This window comes from Schistocerca gregaria, chromosome 8, assembly GCF_023897955.1.
Source record: "Schistocerca gregaria isolate iqSchGreg1 chromosome 8, iqSchGreg1.2, whole genome shotgun sequence".
Classification (NCBI taxonomy): Eukaryota; Metazoa; Arthropoda; class Insecta; order Orthoptera; family Acrididae; genus Schistocerca; species Schistocerca gregaria.
In genome coordinates, this window is record NC_064927.1 from 386,005,843 (window position 1) to 386,023,787 (window position 17,945).

Here is a 17,945-nt window from a genome sequence, read left to right on the forward strand (position 1 = left end):
AAAGGAGAAAGTAGATCCTAACGTAAGAAAATCACATTTAGTGTTTGATTACAAACAAATTCAAGTCGCGCAGGTCTGCCACAGTGTAAGGACACTGTACCTGAAATTGGCATAAACTTCCACAGACACAATGCTCGAGTTACCAGTATTTTTGCAAAAAACGAGACGTGTAGAAAGTCGCCTAGCGCTAGTCATATGCGTACAAATGGTTCAAATGGCTCTGAGCACTATGGGACTTAACATCTGTGGTCATCAGTCCCCTAGAACTTAGAGCCACTTAAACCTAACTAACCTAAGAACATCACACACATCCATGCCCGAGGCAGGAACCGAACCTGCGACCGTAGCAGTCGGCGGTTCCGGATGAGCGCCTAGAACCGCTAGACCACCGCGGCCGGCCATATGCGTACACTTGCGGACGTTAACAATATTTTGCCAAACTTCTTGCTGAGATGAAACATGCAGGTGAAACATGTGCTTTGAGCAGCCTATCGCTTTCATGGAAAATAAACGGGTGGTACAAACGAAATGATAGTGAAAAGAACGTGTCGAAAGAGTTGACGATATTCTACAACAGTAATAGGAACGCTATAGTCAAAGAAGCCGTAGAATCTCATCATTAATGCATAGCACGCATTCGTGAAATGCAATAAATTGTACACTGAAAGCCTTACCGGACACTTTAAGACCGATTCGCACTGGATCTCAACGGTACTTCGTGGAACTAAGAGGACCGTAAACATTAAACAGTACTGTGTTCACAATAGACAGAAGGTCTACATGGCGTAGCGTTCGCTCTACTGCATACGGAACGGCATAAATGAGGTTATGAAATACCGTCCTGCTTACAGAATGACAGAAATACAGAACTACACAGATGACAGACTCATTACGGACACTGGTTTGATGCGATTCGCCACGAATTACTCTCTTTTGTGCCAACTTCTTCTTATCCACCACGTGTCCTCAACTATTTGTTGGATGTACACCAATCTCTGTTTTCGAATAGTTTTTACATCTACCGCATCCTCTAGAACGATAGAAATTATTCCTTGATATTTTAACACATGTACTATCATCATGCCCATTCTTCTTGCAGTGTTTTCCATATATCCCTATGCTCGCCGATTCTGCGGAGAACTTCTTCACACCCGTCTTAACACTCTGTCCTGAATTTCAACGTTCTTCTATTTCACTACATGTCAAATGCTTCAATTTTATTCCCCGCGGTCGATGGTTTACTACAACACGATTCTGTGCTCCGAGTTTACAACGTCAGATTTTTCTTCCTCAAATTACGGCTAATGTTTGAAAAAAGTACAAATTATTTTGGACAGGACTGCACTCTCTAACACTGCTCTCATACTTTTTATGGCTTCCTTGCATCGTCAGTCTTATGTTGCTTTGCTTCAATGATATCAGAAGTCCTGAACTCCATGTACCCTGTGCTCACATATTTTGATCTTAAAGTACATCACTAGTTTGATTTTGCTCGTCCTGATTACCTTCGTCTTAATTCTGCTTATTCTCGATCAATATTTTGCACTCATAAGGCAGTTCATTCCATTCAACAGGTTTTGCAATTCTTCATCACTTTCTCTGAGGATAGCAGTATCACCAGCGAATCTTATCATTCGCATCCACTCACACTGTATTTGATTTCCATCTTGAACCATTCTTATATATCCGCCATCGTTTCTTGGATGTATATAATGAATGTTGTTGATGTAGTCTTCAGTCCTGAGACTGGTTTGATGCACCTCTCCATGCTACTCTATCCTATGCAAGCTTCTTCATCTCCCAGTACCTACTGCAACCTACATTCTTCTGAATCTGCTTAGTGTATTCATCACTTGGTCTCCCTATCCGATTTTTACCCTCCACGCCGTCCTCCAATGCTAAATTTGTGATCTCTTGATGCCTCAGAACATGTAATACCAACCGGTCCCTTCTTCTTATCAACTTGTGCCACAAACTCCTCCCCATTTCTGTTCAATACCTCCTCATTACTTATGTGATCAACCCATCTAATCTTCAGCATTCTTCTGTAGCATCACATTGCGGAAGCTTCTATTCTCTTCTTGTCCAAACTATTTACCGTCCATGTTTCACTTCCATACATGGCTAAACTCCATACAAATACTTTCAGAAACGACTTCCTGACACTTAAATCTATACTCGATGATAACAAATTTCTCTTCTTCAGAAACGCTTTCCTTGCCATTGCCAGTCTACATTTTATGTCCTCTCTACTTCGACCGTCATCAGTTATTTTGCTCCCCAAATAGCAAAACTCCTTCACTACTTTAAGTGTCTCATTTCCTAATCTAATTCCATCAGCACCACCCTACTTAATTCGACTACATTCCATTATCCTCGTTTTGCTTTTGTTGATGTTCATCTTATATCCTCCTTTGAAGACACTGCACATTCCGTTCAACTGCTCTTAAAGTCCATGTTGTCTTTGACAGAATTACAATCTCATCAGGGAACCTCAAAGTTTTTATTTCTTCTCCATGGGTTTAAATTCCTACTCCGAATTTTTTTAGAATTTGAAAGAAAGTATTCCAGTCAACATTGTCAAAACCTTTCTCCAAGTCTACAAATGCTAGCAACGTAGATTTGTCTTTCCTTAATCTTTCTTCTAAGATATGTCGTAAGGTCAGTATTGCTACACGCGTTCCAGAATTTCTACAGAATCCAAACTGATCTTCCCCGAGGTCGGCTTCTACCAGCTTTTCCATTCGTCTGTAAGGAATTCGTGTTAGTATTTTGCAGCTGTGACCTATTAAACTGATAGTTCGGTAATTTTCACATCTGTCAACATCTGCTTTTTTTGGGATTGGAATTATTATATTCTTCTTCAAGTCTGAGGGTATTTCGTCTGTCTCATACATTTTGCTCACCAGATGGTAGAGTTTTGTCAGGACTGGCTCTCCAAAAGACGTCAGTAGCTCTAATGGAATTATGTCTAATCCCCCGGCCTTGTTTCGACTCCGGTCTTCAGTGCTCTGTCGAACTCTTCAAGCAGCATCGTATCTCCCATTTCATCTTCATCTACATACTCTTCCATTTCCATAATATTGTCCTCAAGTACATCACCCCTGTATAGAGCCTGTATATACTCCTTCCATCTTTCTGCTTTCCCTTCTTTGCTTAGAACTGGGTTCCCATCTGAGCTCTTGATGTTCGTACAAGTGGTTCTCTTTTCGTCAAAGGTCTCTTTAATTATCCTGTAGGCAGTATCTATCTTACTCTTGGTGAGATAAGTCTCTGCATCCTTACATTTGTCCTCTAGCCATGCCTCCTTGGCCATTTTGCACTTCCTGTCGATCTCATTTTTCAGACGTTTTTATTCCTTTTTGCCTGCTTCATTTACTACATTTTTATATTTTCTCCTTTCAGTAATTAAATTCAATATTTCTTCTGTTACCCAAGGATTTCTACTAGCCCTCGTCTTTTTATCTACTTTATCCTGTGCTGCCTTCACTACTTCATCCCTCAGAGCTACTCATTCTTCGTCTACTGTACTACTTTCCCCCATTCCTGTCAATTGTTCCCTTATGCTCTCCCTGAAACTCTGCACAGCCTCCGGTTCTTTCAGTTTATCAAGGCCCCATCTCCTTAAATTGCCATCTTCTTGCAGTTTCTTCAGTTTTAATCTACAGATCATAACCAATAGATTGTGGTCTGAATCCACATCTGCCCCTGGAAATGTCTCACAGTTTAAAACCCTGTTCGTAAATCTCTGTCTTACCATTATATAATCTAATTGATACCTTCCAGTATCTCCAGCATTCTTCCATGTATACAGTCATCTTTTATGATTCTTGAACTAAGTGTTAGCTATGATTAAGTTATGCTTCGTGCAAAATTCTACCAGACGGCTTCCTCTTTCATTCATCAGCCCCAACCTGTATTCACCTACTATGTTTCCTTCCCTCCCTTTTCCTGCTACCGAATTCCAGTCACCCATGACTATTACATTTTTGTGTCTCCCTTCCCTACCTGAATAATTTCTTTTATCTCGTCATACATTTCATCAATTTCTTCATCATCTGCAGAGCTAGTTGGCATATAAACTTGTACTGCTGTAGTAGGTTTGGGCTAAGTGTCTGCCTTGGCCACAATAGTGCGTTCACTATGCTGTATGTAGCACCTTACCCGCACTCCTATTTTTTTATTCATTATTAAACCTACTCCTGCATTACCCCTATTTTATTTTGTATTTATAACCATGTATTCACCTGACGAAAAGTCTTGTTCCTCCTGCCACCTAACTTCACTAATTCCCACTATATCTAACTTTAACCTATCCATTTCTCTTTTTAAGGTCCATGATTGATGGGGGAGGGGGGCATATACTGAACAGTAGTGTCGAATGACTTCATTCTCGTGTTACACACGTTTTAATCCGAGCAGTTCCTTCTTTGTCTTCCGCTCTCATTGTCGGCTCCTGGTCCTGACACATATTGTATATGACACGCCTTTCGCAAGAGCTTACATATTTTTTCAGTATTTCTAACATCTTGCACAGTTTTGCATTATCTAATCCTTTTTCGGGGTCGACAAATCCTTCTAATGAGTTCTCTTTTTTTTAATAAATCTTGTTTTCGGTATCAAACGCACGTCTAAACTGCCCCTCTGGGGTCTTTACCTTCCCGTCAAGCCAAACATTTGACAGATCTTCTCCTGTATATTACGCTTATCAGCAAAATGCATGCTTCACCAATTAAACTGACTGTGTGAAATTTCTCGCACGTGTCGGCCCTTGCTGTCTTCGAGACTTTGTGGGTGATATATTTCTGATGCTACGTCTTCAGACACATAGACTTTATAAACCTACTTAAATAGTCGTTTAGTTCACACTTCTCCCATTCATTTAAGAGGGTATGTTATCTATCCTTTCTGCCTTATTTATTTGTAAGACTTCCAAAATTTCGTGAACCTCTGACTCCAACAGAGGATTACATGTGATTTTCATAACGATTCCCATTTCTTCTTCTGTCATATCAACTGATAGTTAATTCCCCCTTGTAAAAGCTTTCAATTTACGTTTCCAATTTATCTTATCTTCCCTCTGCACGTAATTTCTTTTCCATTCTTAATCCTGACCGCCTGGCTTATAATTCATCGAATGTTGTTGTGTTTTTTCTATACAGCGATTCTGTCCTACCGATTACCTACTCATTTCCAATTTCCTCACGTTTGTCCCGCAGGCATTTCGTCATGGTTTGCATGCGCTTTTATTTATTTCATTCTTAAGTGACATATAGTGCTTTATTCTCACTTTTACCGAACATTTCTGTTCTTCCTTCTTACGTATAATGTCTGTTAACAAACGCTACAGTCTGCTTTCGGCTGCGGTGGGGCGAGGACGTCCGCTGCGCCCCGCCGTGCGCGACCGTGAGCGCTTGCTTGTGTTTACCTTCTCGCGGCGCGAGTTGTATTAGTTCCAAGTTCAGTGCGACTATGGCACACACATGGCGCCACGATACGATCAAAATTACTTTCCAACCAGATCACTCGCGTCCTCGAGCCTATGAATTAGAACAGTTCATACGCGACGATCTACGTTTAGATCCGGCGACTTTCGTCGGAATACATTTTTCTATAACGGCGAGCGTGGTTTACGTTAAAATGACCAGTGCAGAGGTCTGCGCGACAGTGGTGTCTAAATACTCGAACTCTCTCAGATTCAAACATTCTGACGGACATATCGGTGCAGTGACGATAGATCATGCAGGCATGGCCCTGAGGACTGTGAGGGTTTTTGAGCTCCCCTTCGAGGTCCCAGAGGTAGTTGTCAAGGCCACCTTCCGACCATATGGCAATGTTATCAGCCACGTTGCAGAAAAGTGGCAAACTTTTTCGACGTATAAGGTCTACAATGGTGTGCGCCAAATTAAACTTGAGCTCACGAAACATGTGCCGTCCTATTTGAACATCGGTGGCTGTCGTACAATCATTATGTACGACGGTCAGCCGCGTACCTGTTCCGGATGTGGGCAGGAAGGCCATGTTCGATCGAGCTGCTTACAACGTCGAATTGCGCAGATACCAGTGGGAGCCTCCGTTTCCCCGACAGGGACGACAATCCTGCCCCTCACGTACGCTCAGACGACTATGCGCACCATAGTTGAGGACGAAACGGGCGATCAGACACACCCATCGACGCCAGAAGTACCAAGGGAGGAAGAGGAAGGACCCCCGATTCCAACCCATGTGTCGCCCCCTCCACAGCAACAACAGCAGCAACAGTCCCACGGACTCCAGACGCAATGTAACATTCAGAACGCGATGGACGTGGACTCGAACATTGTCCCAACCGCGGCTTTCCTAGCGGAAGGTGATACGACTCTGGATTGCCTCCCACATTCGGATACGGATGTCTACGTTCGAAAGCAACGTTCACCTCGACGACGGAAGCGACGTCGACGGACCCCTTCTGACGATTGCCTCCTACACACGGCCGGTCAAGAAGGTGACATCTCATCAGACGGCATGGATGCTGCGCCTGCTGAGGATCTAAGTGGTGTAGACGGTCCACTTTCCCATACCACGAGTGCCAAGTTACTTCTTGCGCCACAGATGCAGCAGGTCGTGTCGATGGATGGCGCTGCTTCTACCTCTGCCAAAGACGACGTACGTGAGGGAGATTTAGGTGCCGATCAGCTACACAGCATGGTGTTGCAGCCACTGTGGTCGGACGATGTTGAAGAACCTCCTGAAGAGGGCACGGGTGACAGGGGAGGGGGTGGCATTGGGGATGCCACTCCTAGCATGAAAGACTCATAATTTGTAACTGGTTTGGCGGGGCCGGCATCTCTCGCGGTTAGCTTTGATTGCTATGGCGTCTACCCTAGGTGAAGAGGCTAGGCAGCACACCTTTCGCCTTGCCACAATCAATATCAACTCGATAAGGGCACCACACAAACTGACAATCCTACAACGCATGCTTGATGCGGCGGACGTCGACGTGGCCCTCTTACAGGAAGTATGTGTCGCTAGTTTCCCTGACTTCTACGGATATACCGCCCACATCTCCCACGCCTCTTCTACCGATTGTGGTGTAGCTGTTCTGCTACGAGACGGTCTGACGGCTACGGACGTACTGTACTTACCGAGTGCAAGAGCCATGGCGGTAACTGTCAACGGTGTGCGACTCATTAATGTATATGCCCCGTCAGGATCAGGGAGACGGAGAGATCGGGCCCGCTTTTTTTCGGAAGATATTACGCGTCTATTTATGGGCCGCCTAGACGATATGGTGATCGGAGGAGATTTTAACTGTACATTATCTCCGTCTGATCAGCAGCCACATCACGTCCCGTGTGCGGAGTTGGAAATGCTAGTGCGTGACCTCCACCTGATTGACACGTGGCGTCACATCCATGGCCCAGCTCCTGGATACACCCATTATACAAGTCATTCATCAAGTCGGTTAGACAGGATTTACGTCACAAGCACCCTTTCGATGGCGACGAGAGGAGCAGAGCTCTGGTCCACTGCATTCACCGACCACACAGCCTATATTTGCACCATTGCCCTCCAACCTGCACGTGTGTGGCGCAGTAGGCCCCCCTGGAAACTGAACGTCGCCCATCTGGACGAGCCGGTATGTAAAGGTGCTGTCGAAGAGTCGTAGAACGCGTCCTTACAGCGTCGTGGTCGTTACCGATCGACCCTCAGTTGGTGGATTGAATGTGCGAAACCTGCTCTTAGGCGCACCTTCATGGCTTACGGCCGGGAAGCGGCGGCATGGAGGAGGAGCACGGAAAACTTTTATTACACCGTCCTACGGGAATGTCTTGCTATGGAGCCCTCACCTGACCGGCAGATCATAGTCAATCGCGCGAAAGCGCAACTCATCTCCTTAGCACGCCATCATTTACAAGGCGCTGTTATACGGTCGCGTGCTCCAGACACGATACAATCAGAAAGGCCATCTATGCACCACGTGCTCCTAGAACGCAGGAGGCGCCGTAGGGCACTGGTAACCGACATGATAACGGACGACGGACGACACGTGGCAGAACAAGCAGATATAGCAGAAGTCTTCTATGGGCATTATGCTCAACTTTATTCAGCAGTGCTCCCTGATATGGCGACGGTAGACACCGTTACAGCACATGTCCACGGTACAGTTCCACCAGACGTGGTACCGACTTTACTTGGAGAAGTGACAGAAGAGGAAGTGCTCGACGCCATTGGTAAAGGTACTCCCCATAAATCACCAGGAATCGATGGATTACCATTAGAGTTCTATCGAGTATTTAAACAACTGTTGGTACCGTGTTGGGTTGCAATTTGTCAGGAATTGATGTCCCCGGGTATACCGTTGCCTGCATCGTTCTTGGAAGGACTGATTGTTCCCATCCATAAGCCGAAGGGACCGAATCATGTCCGCGATTATCGCCCCTTAACGTTATTGAACAGCGACTTCAAGATCTTTTGGAGGCTGCTATCAGGACGTCTTCGGGGCACACTATTTCACGTCCTGTCCAGCGATCAGATGTCCTTAGGAGGACCCAACAACATCAGAACGGCGTTATGTCGTTACAGAGATCCCATCTCCCTTGCACGGGTGCGACGTTTGCCGGCAGCCCTGGCGTCTATTGACTTTAGCCAGGCTTTTGACCGTGTGGGCCACACTTTCCTCACGGCCGTTCTACGGCGCATGGAATATCCCGACCCCTTTGTCACAGTGTTGACACGCCTTCTGCATGGGGCTACTTCTCGAGTTCTTGTTAATGGAAGACTGACGACACCCATGCCGATCCGCCGATCAGTACGACAGGGATGTCCATTATCAACATTGTTATTTGCATGGGCCTTAGAACCTTTGTTGTGTGGTCTCCGAGACAGGCTCACTGGGATACAGTTCGGCGGCAGTGCACAAATGGTTTAATTCATACTTAACTGGAAGAATGCAGAAAGTTGAAATAAGTGGTTCGTGTCATGTTAAAACAGCTGATTCCTCAAACTGGGGTGCTATCAAGCACGGGGTCCCACAGGGTTCGGTCTTAGGTCCTTTACTGTTCTTGATATACATTAATGACTTACCATTCCACATTGATGAAGATGCAAAGTTAGTTCTTTTTGCTGATGATACAAGTATAGTAATAACATCCAAAAACCAAGAACTAAGTGATATATTTGTAAATGATGTTTTTCACAAAATTATTAAGTGGTTCTCAGCAATCGGACTCTCTTTAAATTTTGATAAAACACAGTATATACAGTTCTGTACAGTAAATGGCACAACTCCAGTAATAAATATAGAATTTGAACAGAAGTCTGTAGCTAAGGTAGAATTTTCAAAATTTTTAGGTGTGTCCATTGATGAGAGGTTAAACTGGAAGCAACACATTGATGGTCTGCTGAAACGTCTGAGTTCAGCTACGTATGCTATTAGGGTTATTGCAAATTTTGGTGATAAGAATCTCAGTAAATTAGCTTACTATGCCTACTTTCATTCACTGCTTTCGTATGGCATCATATTCTGGGGTAATTCATCGTTGAGTAGAAAAGTATTCATTGCACAAAAACGTGTAATCAGAATAATTGCTGGAGCCCACCCACGGTCATCCTGCAGACATCTATTTAAGGATCTAGGGATCCTCACAGTAACCTCACAGTATATATATTCCCTTATGAAATTTGTTGATAATAATCCAACCCAATTCAAAAGTAATAGCAGTGTGCATACCTATAACACCAGGAGAAAGGATGATTTTCACTATGCAGGGTTAAATCTGACTTTGGCACAGAAAGGGGTAAATTATGCTGCCACAAAAGTCTTTGGGCACCTACCAAACAGCATCAAAAGCCTGACAGATAGCCAACTAACATTTAAAAATAAATTAAAAGAATTTCTAGATGACAACTCCTTCTACTCATTGGCTGAATTTTTAGATATAAAGTAAAAAAAAAAAAACTTAATCATTAGTGTCATGCAATATTTTGTGTAATGTAATTTCTTGTACAGACATCTTTTATTAACCTGACACGTTCCACATCATTACGAAGTGTCGTATTCATGATCTATGGAACAAGTATTAATCTAATCTAATCTAATCTATCGATGCAACGCATATGCGGATGATTTGATGATCGTCATACGAGGAGCTGACGATATGGCCGCGGCGTTGGACTGGATTGCGACCTACGGTACAGCTTCTGGTAGCCAAATCAACGTTAACAAGTCTGTCGCCTTGAGCATCGGGATTGGGCTACCGCAGGAACACATTGCTCCCTTACGCTTCAGTGATACTGTCCGCTTCTTGGGTTTAGAGTTCATGAACGACATGCGACGCGCGACGACGCTCAATTATCGACGCCTTCTTCACCAAATTAGGGCCGGAATTGCAAATCAGCGCTTGCGATGCCTGAACATTGTTCAGCGGGCGTATTGTGCCAATGTATACCTTGCATCCCGCATACCGCATGTCGCCCAAACGCTACCCATTCCGAAACCCTTGGGTCGTAGCATTATGGCGGCGCTGGGATACTTCGTCACCGCTGGTATGTTACTGAAGATCAGATACGTATCTCTTACCCTCCCCAAGGGAAAAGGTGGTCTCGGCCTAGTCAACGTCCATGATAGGGCCATTGCCCTCTATGTTAGTTCACATTTATGTCTGCTGCGCCGTTGTCCTACGAGCCTAACGAGTCTGCTTCTGACGGCGCTACGACCTGCTTCACTAAGAGCGCCGGTGCCACTACAGGACATCCCAGCACCCCTCTTTTATATAGGACGTTTCTATTTAGAACAAAGTTATTGCAGTGTAGCGCTCACGACACCACAAATGGCCACGACTCGACGCCTATATCACGACATGCTGCAACGCCGCCCCCTAAATGTGGTCGAACTAATATATCCTGACGTACGGTGGTGCGTGGTGTGGAAGACTGTACACGATGCCATGCTTGATTCCGACGTTGTTTCCCAGTGGTCCGTAGTAGTTAATGGGAAGCTGGTGACTCAAGAACGTCTCTACAATATCCACAAGGCAGAATCTCCCAATTGTGTGGGTTGTAACACAGTAGATTCTGACGAGCACCGCATCAGCTGTGGAGAGGCGGAACCGGTTTGGCACTTAGTGCGGCAGATGCTGGATTATCTCTTGCGAGTTAGGCCGGAGCATATATCTGCACGCACGTTATTATTTCCGGATGAGACATTTTACCCCAAGACTCGAAGCAACTCCGTCACCTGGATACGTGGACATGCTGTCCATTACCTCTGTCGTGACGGACACAAGAATTTCCTTGACTTCTGGCTCTATTTGCAAGAAAGACATCATGTTATTTCCGGGCATACCAGATATCGACAATGCTTTGCAAACTACCTATGGAGTACCTTTCACAGCCCGCCGCGCAGCTGGAATGTTGCAGGCAGCGGTAGATGAGGTCAGAACGACCTGCAAACGAGCATATATTGAACAATCTTTATCAGTGGGCGCAGTCGCTGGGAAGCCTAACTACGACGTGGTAGCTTTCTTTTCATGTTATTTACGTTTAACATCTTCGATGGTGTCTTCATTCTGGTTTAGGTTTTCCAGGCTTCATTAATTATGACTGTTCGCACATTGATACCTATATAAATAAAAAAAAGATTAAAAAAAAGTGGGCTGGAGACCTGCGTTTCCAATCCAGATAAATACACGAGAACAAACTAAGAACAAAATGGACAACAAATAAAATATAATAAAGTATTATTCCCCCATTTTCCTTTCTCCTTTTATTATTATTTTTTATAAAAAATTCAGAGGCGTATTTAATTTTTGTTTCTTTGGCGGAACCTGAAGTGGTGGCGAACGGCCGTCCTAGTTAGCCTTAGGATGAAAGTGGCGGTGGCACTAGCTTTTTAGGCTAGATAGGTTTTTGGGGGTAGTATGGTTGATAGGGGCCAACGCCTGAAGTGGAAGAGGTAATTTTCTTTCTTTATTTATAAAAAAAAAAAAAAAATAAACGCTTCCACGCAGTTAGGTTCCTGATACCTGCGTTTGTCTCCCCAACCTCTGTGATTGCCATTGTTAGTGATTTCCTTTGCTCTTCAACTTAACTGCCTATATTCGTACTCATTATCGCATTATCGCACTATCTACAGTATTATAAATCATAAAGCCCATATTGTCATTCCTCAGTATTTCAGTATCCCTCTTCTTTCCACATTAATCTTGGCAGGCGATCCACTTAAACATCAGTCAACTCTTAATAACTAGTAAACTGTGATCTGAATTTAAATCTGCTCATGGGGTTGACTTACAATCAAATATTTGAATATTTGACTTTAGAATTTCTGCCCTGGTCGAAATTTTTGATGTTTCTAGGCCTTCTTTGAGTGAATCTCATCACCTTGTGATTTTAGAGCAGTATTTTGCTATTACTTGCTGAATTTATTGTAGGACGTAATTAACTTTCTCCTCTTCCATTCCTACTACCAAACCCATGTTCTCCTGTAACCCTTCCTTCTATAGGTGCCCATTAACCGCATTCCAATCATCCATAATTATTAGATTGTCATCTCTCTTTACATACCACTCAGTATCCACAGATACCTACCGTTCTAATATATGACGAATCCTACTCCCGTTATACCATTTTATCCTTCTGTTGATGACGCTGATTGCTGCTAATGAAACGGTCGCGTCGAGGTGGATGCACCTGTTCCTGACAGCGCACCAAAGTTAAGCGGCTCCGGTCATAGCTAGTACTTGAGTGAATGACTGTATCAGTACGCCATGCGCTGCTGACAATTTTCCCTTTGCCTTTCGTGCAGAATGGCTAGGAGTGGTGATGGCATAAGGTCCTTGATCACAAGTCTCTGCCCCGGTATGCTGGATTAAATTTCAAACCTTTCTGCAATGTCTCGTGAAAAGAGGGCATGCAACACTGTTGATCGTGGTCCGTCTGTCGGACGGGAACATTAAACTCGGCGGTACTCGTGGTACTACGTGAGGGGAATAGGCTATGTGCTGGTACTGGGATTCACCATCTCTCTTCTCTCATTATCACCAACACAAACATGACACTACACTACACACACTTCCACTCACAAACATTACATTCACTAACACTAAGCATATATACATACCCACACAATTTTCATACTTAGTGAAGGAAAGGTGCTTGTGGACGTGAAAGACATTGGAAACATTTGCAGTTAGGTGCCTGAAATTGCCCTCTGGGGTCTTAATTTTATTTTATTTATTTACTTATGTATTTATTTTACCTGGCAAGATTAGGGCCTTCAGGCCCTCTCTTACACCTAACCAGGCATACTCAGATTGAACGAGTTACAGTTTCTAAATAACATTAAGGACATTTAACGTATTATGAAGTATTGATGTTAAACAAAAAAATTGAGATTATAACAGTAGTACAATGATAATTATAACAATAAAAATAATTATAACAGTCAAGAATAATAATGATGATGATGATAATAACAATAATAATAATAATAATAGTGACTATGTATATGAAAGTAAACATACTTTTCTTTTGTGAATGTCAGTCCCATTGTTAGTTGGGAATTTTCTCGTTATATTCTTGCAGCTTGTGAGTTATTCTCATCGAGCAGAGACATAAGACGATAGAATGGGGTGAAAGAGATATATAAGAGGTAGATAGGTTAGAGGAAGAGAAAAAGAATGGTAAAATTCGAAGCTGTGATGGAGAGGAGAAAGAAAGAGATGGGAGGGGCACAACAATGGTGGCTATACCGTCCCTAATATGTAAGTTTTGAGTTTCCTCTTGAATGTTGAGTAGTTCTGGATAAGACGCAGATCACAGGGGAGTGCGTTCCATAGTCGTATGGCTGAGATGGAGAATGACACAGAGAAAGATTTTGTGTTATGTAAAGGTACAGCCAAGATGATAGACGTATCCGATCTGGTATTGCGATTGTGGAATGATGATAGGTGTTTAATGTGAGAAGATAAGTATTGGGAGCACCAGTGCCTAAGAAATCGATGAAGTAAGCACATCGTGTGGGCGTATCCAACCTAGCTGGGAGTATGAAGGACTGATATGATCATACAACCGAATATTGCACACGTATCTAACGCAAGCATTCATCACTAGCTCGAGGCATCTAGAATTTTCACTATTTGTGCCGTGTTGAACTACATCGCAGTAGTAAAGATTAGGCAAGACTAGTGTTTGGACAAATTTTTGTTTAACATGGGTTGGAAATATTTTTCTAAATTTTTGAATTGCATGTAGGGAGGAGAGCGATTTCCGGCAAGCTGTGACTGTTTGTTCTTCCCAGTTTAGGTGTTCATCCAAGATTATTCCAAGGTCTTTTACTGTTTTTTGGTATGGTAGTTGGGTACCATTGAGGAGTATTTTAGGGACCGTTTCGCGAAAGTACCGGCTGATTAACTTTGGATGAGATATAAGTGTGACCTGGGATTTCTTGGGGTTTAGTTTCAGACCTAGGTTCTGTGCCCATCGAGAAACAGAGCAAAGATCTGCGTTCATACTCGCAATGTTTTTGGGGCTTGCACTTATGTACAGTTGGATGTCGTCAGCATATAGATGGTAGCTGCAGGAGTGAATCACTGAAGAAATATCATTAATGTACAGTGAGAAGAGTAGTGGACCAAGGACGGAGCCTTGGGGAACTCCAGAGTGCACGCTTTTCCATGATGACTTTTCCGACCCACAAACGACTTGTTGACTTCTGTTTTTGAGGTAGCTGTCGAACCAGTGTATTGCGCTGATTGAGAAATTCAGCTGTTTCATTTTAATTAGTAATATATCGAAGTCAACTGTGTCAAAAGCCTTGCTAAAATCAAGCAGTGTTAGGATAGTAGCTTCACGTCTGTCCATAGCATGTTTAATGTCATCAGTTACTTTGATTAATGCAGTTGATGTACTATGGTGCTTTCGAAAGCCTGACTGATATTTGTCATGGATGTTATGAGTTTTGAGGTAATCCGTCAGCTGTTCATGGACGATGTATTCTAGGGCTTTAGATATTGCAGGTAGTAAGCTGATCGGCCTGTAGTCACCTGGCGACTTAGGGTTGTCAGTCTTGGGTATAGGCTGGATTAAACTTTGCTTCCACTCAGTAGGATATATACTACTGACAAGAGACAGGTTGAAGATGTCTGTGATAACTGTAATAATAGTGTCTACGACGTTTTTAATCATGCCAATGCTCACTCCATCATTTCCTACTGCCTCGGAAGAGATTCTCATAATTGCCTTGTGTACTGTGCCGGTAGTGACATGTTTTAGGAAAAACTTTTCTCTCGAGAGATTGATATCTTGGGGCTGGTAATTTGTCGCTGCGAGGCAGATTACAGCTGTTGAGAAGAAATCGTTTAATTCTTCTGCAGACGCTTGATAAACAGCGTCATATCTTCGCTTCCCTATACCGAAACTGCGCAGCTTTTTCCACAGTGCAGCAGGTTTTGATATGCCGCGACAGAGCGGGCATGTCTGATTTTGGCATTCCTCACGCTGTGCTTCGTTCTGTTTCGGAGTTTCCTATAAGCTTCGTACGCCTCGGGAGTTGGCTTACGCTTGAAGGCCCTGTGTGCAGCATAACGTTTATTCATTAACTGGCGTAATGCAGTGGTGAGCCACGGAGCGGGAGCTCTATTTACCTTGACAGTGCGTTGAGGAGCATGTTTATCATACAGTGTAATAATTTTGCTACATAATTGCCGAATTTTTCCGTCTAAAGTCGGTTCATTGCTTATATCATGCCAAGGGATGTCTGAGCAATCCTTTTGAAGAGCGTCATGGTTAACATTTTTTAAGTTTCTCTAGGTTACCAGGTGAGATTTTTCTTTGGTAGTATGCACTGAGTAATTTAAGAATATCACGTCATGAGCAGAGAGTCCCGGAGCGGATGTCTGATTGGCTCGGATTATTTTATCTGGTCGCTTTGTTGCTATTATATCTATGAGTGTGTGGCTGTGTGGCGTGTGATGAGTTGGGTCCAGCGGTGTTAAACTCATATCATTGGAGTGGAACAGTCGCCTTAGTTTTTCGACAGAGGGAGATTTTAACTGTAAGTCGATGTTTGTGTCGCCCATAATGATTACGTGTTATTTTACTTATTGCTGCTGATTGAGGATTTAAGGAAACTAAACATATGAGGTAATCAGCCTCCTATTCACCTCGTTTCCCCCACCTCCCTCTCCCAGGATGGAATCAGTGCACCCCATCTGTTTGCGTGTAGAGTAAATCCTATGTGCAAGTGTAAGAAAGTTTTCTCGATGCTTGAGTATTGTGTAACTCAGGCAGGACGTGGGTACCAGCCTGATACACACCTAACAGAAAGTGAGAAACCCCTAAAAGCCACATCCATGCTGCTTGCATCACCGGCCATTTGTGTTTATCCACTGGGCGGAATCGAACTGTGGTCAGCACACCTGTGTGAAAGACTATACAGTACTAAATCAGAGTTTTTTGTGTTGTGACCTTGGACGCACTACTGAAACATACAGAAAACACAATGTCATACATGCCAATTGTGGCAACAACGTCCACTGAGGCTTGCATCTGCATCCCCTGCAAATACAGAGGTGTTGAGTAATGGGATAAGAGGGTTCCAAGCGTAATTTTGATCGCAAATTAAAATGAGCAATTCAATACCCACATCCCACTAGAACCCCCTCCACTCCCACCCCAACACCCCAGATGATGTCATGTGTTTTCCTCAGCTGGCATGTGGCCCCAACCCTTTTCCCTTCCCCATCTTTTCCCTGCCCCACCTATGTTATTGGCAGGGTTTTCGAATTTTGGCGAGAATTTCGAATTTTTGTGGGAATCTCTTATTCCCCCTCTGTGAATTGATTGTCAATACAAAACGGCAGTGCCCTTTCTGGAACTCTAATCCTGGTCCTTCTTCACAGGAAGCCCAAGTGCACCACCAACACATGGAATCTGTAAAGGCAAGGAGAGGAAGGTCAGGTTAGTGTAGTTTTGTATTTTGATTGTGAAACTGAAGTAAATATCGGTCCTAACTATGTATTTAATCATAAAGATCGGTCATAATTACAGAACTGTATGCATAGCACTACTCAAGGAGTGAGTAAAATCGCAATACAACTCAAGAATATATAATGACATACAGTTGGTGTTATCCTAGTGGGAGAAAATTGCACTATATCACACCAGACCAGTTGCAGATGATCTCAAACTCTATTCTTCGCCTCAAAGCTGCTGGGAAACATGAAAGAAAGTAAGGCACAATCTTTGTTTTTGGCGGGAACTGTGTTCAACTCGCCGGCCGCTGTGGACGAGCGGTTCTAGGCGCTACAGTCCAGAACCGCGCTGCTGCTGCGGTTGCAGGTTCGAATCCTGCCTCGGGCATGGATGTGTGTTTAGTTAGGTTAGTTAGGTTTAAGTAGTTCTAAGTTCAAGGGGACTGATGACCTCGGATGTTAAGTCCCATAGTGCTTAGAGCCATTTGAACCATTTGATTTGTGTTCAGCTGATGAGATGATGGAGATGGACAGAGAGGAGTTTAATAGGTGTATTACCTGTATGACAGCTGAGGAATGTATCTACCACAGATTCACGTCGGAGTTCGCAACAGACGCGTCTTCCTGCACTGCTCGACAGTCACCCTGCAGCCTAGGTATTGACAGCCAATACATCCTACCATTACTAACACAAATTGCTTCACTGTTCTAATTACACATAGAAATTATCCTGAAAAAAAGGAACCAGTGCTCGTAATCACACATGTACTGACGAAGGTTGTCGTCCCAAGAGACTGCAACAGGAGAGAGGAGTGGCAGTTGAACATGGATTCTCCTCGATGTACAATGTACAGCCAGGAGCAATTGAAATTATAGGCACTCCTGCCTTCCCTCGTCCCTTCCCTCTCTCCCTCCCTCCCTCCCTCCCTCCAACTATGCCAGAGAAGTGTGAGTCGCTAGCTGCAGCTGGCCTACCTTGGGGTGATGATT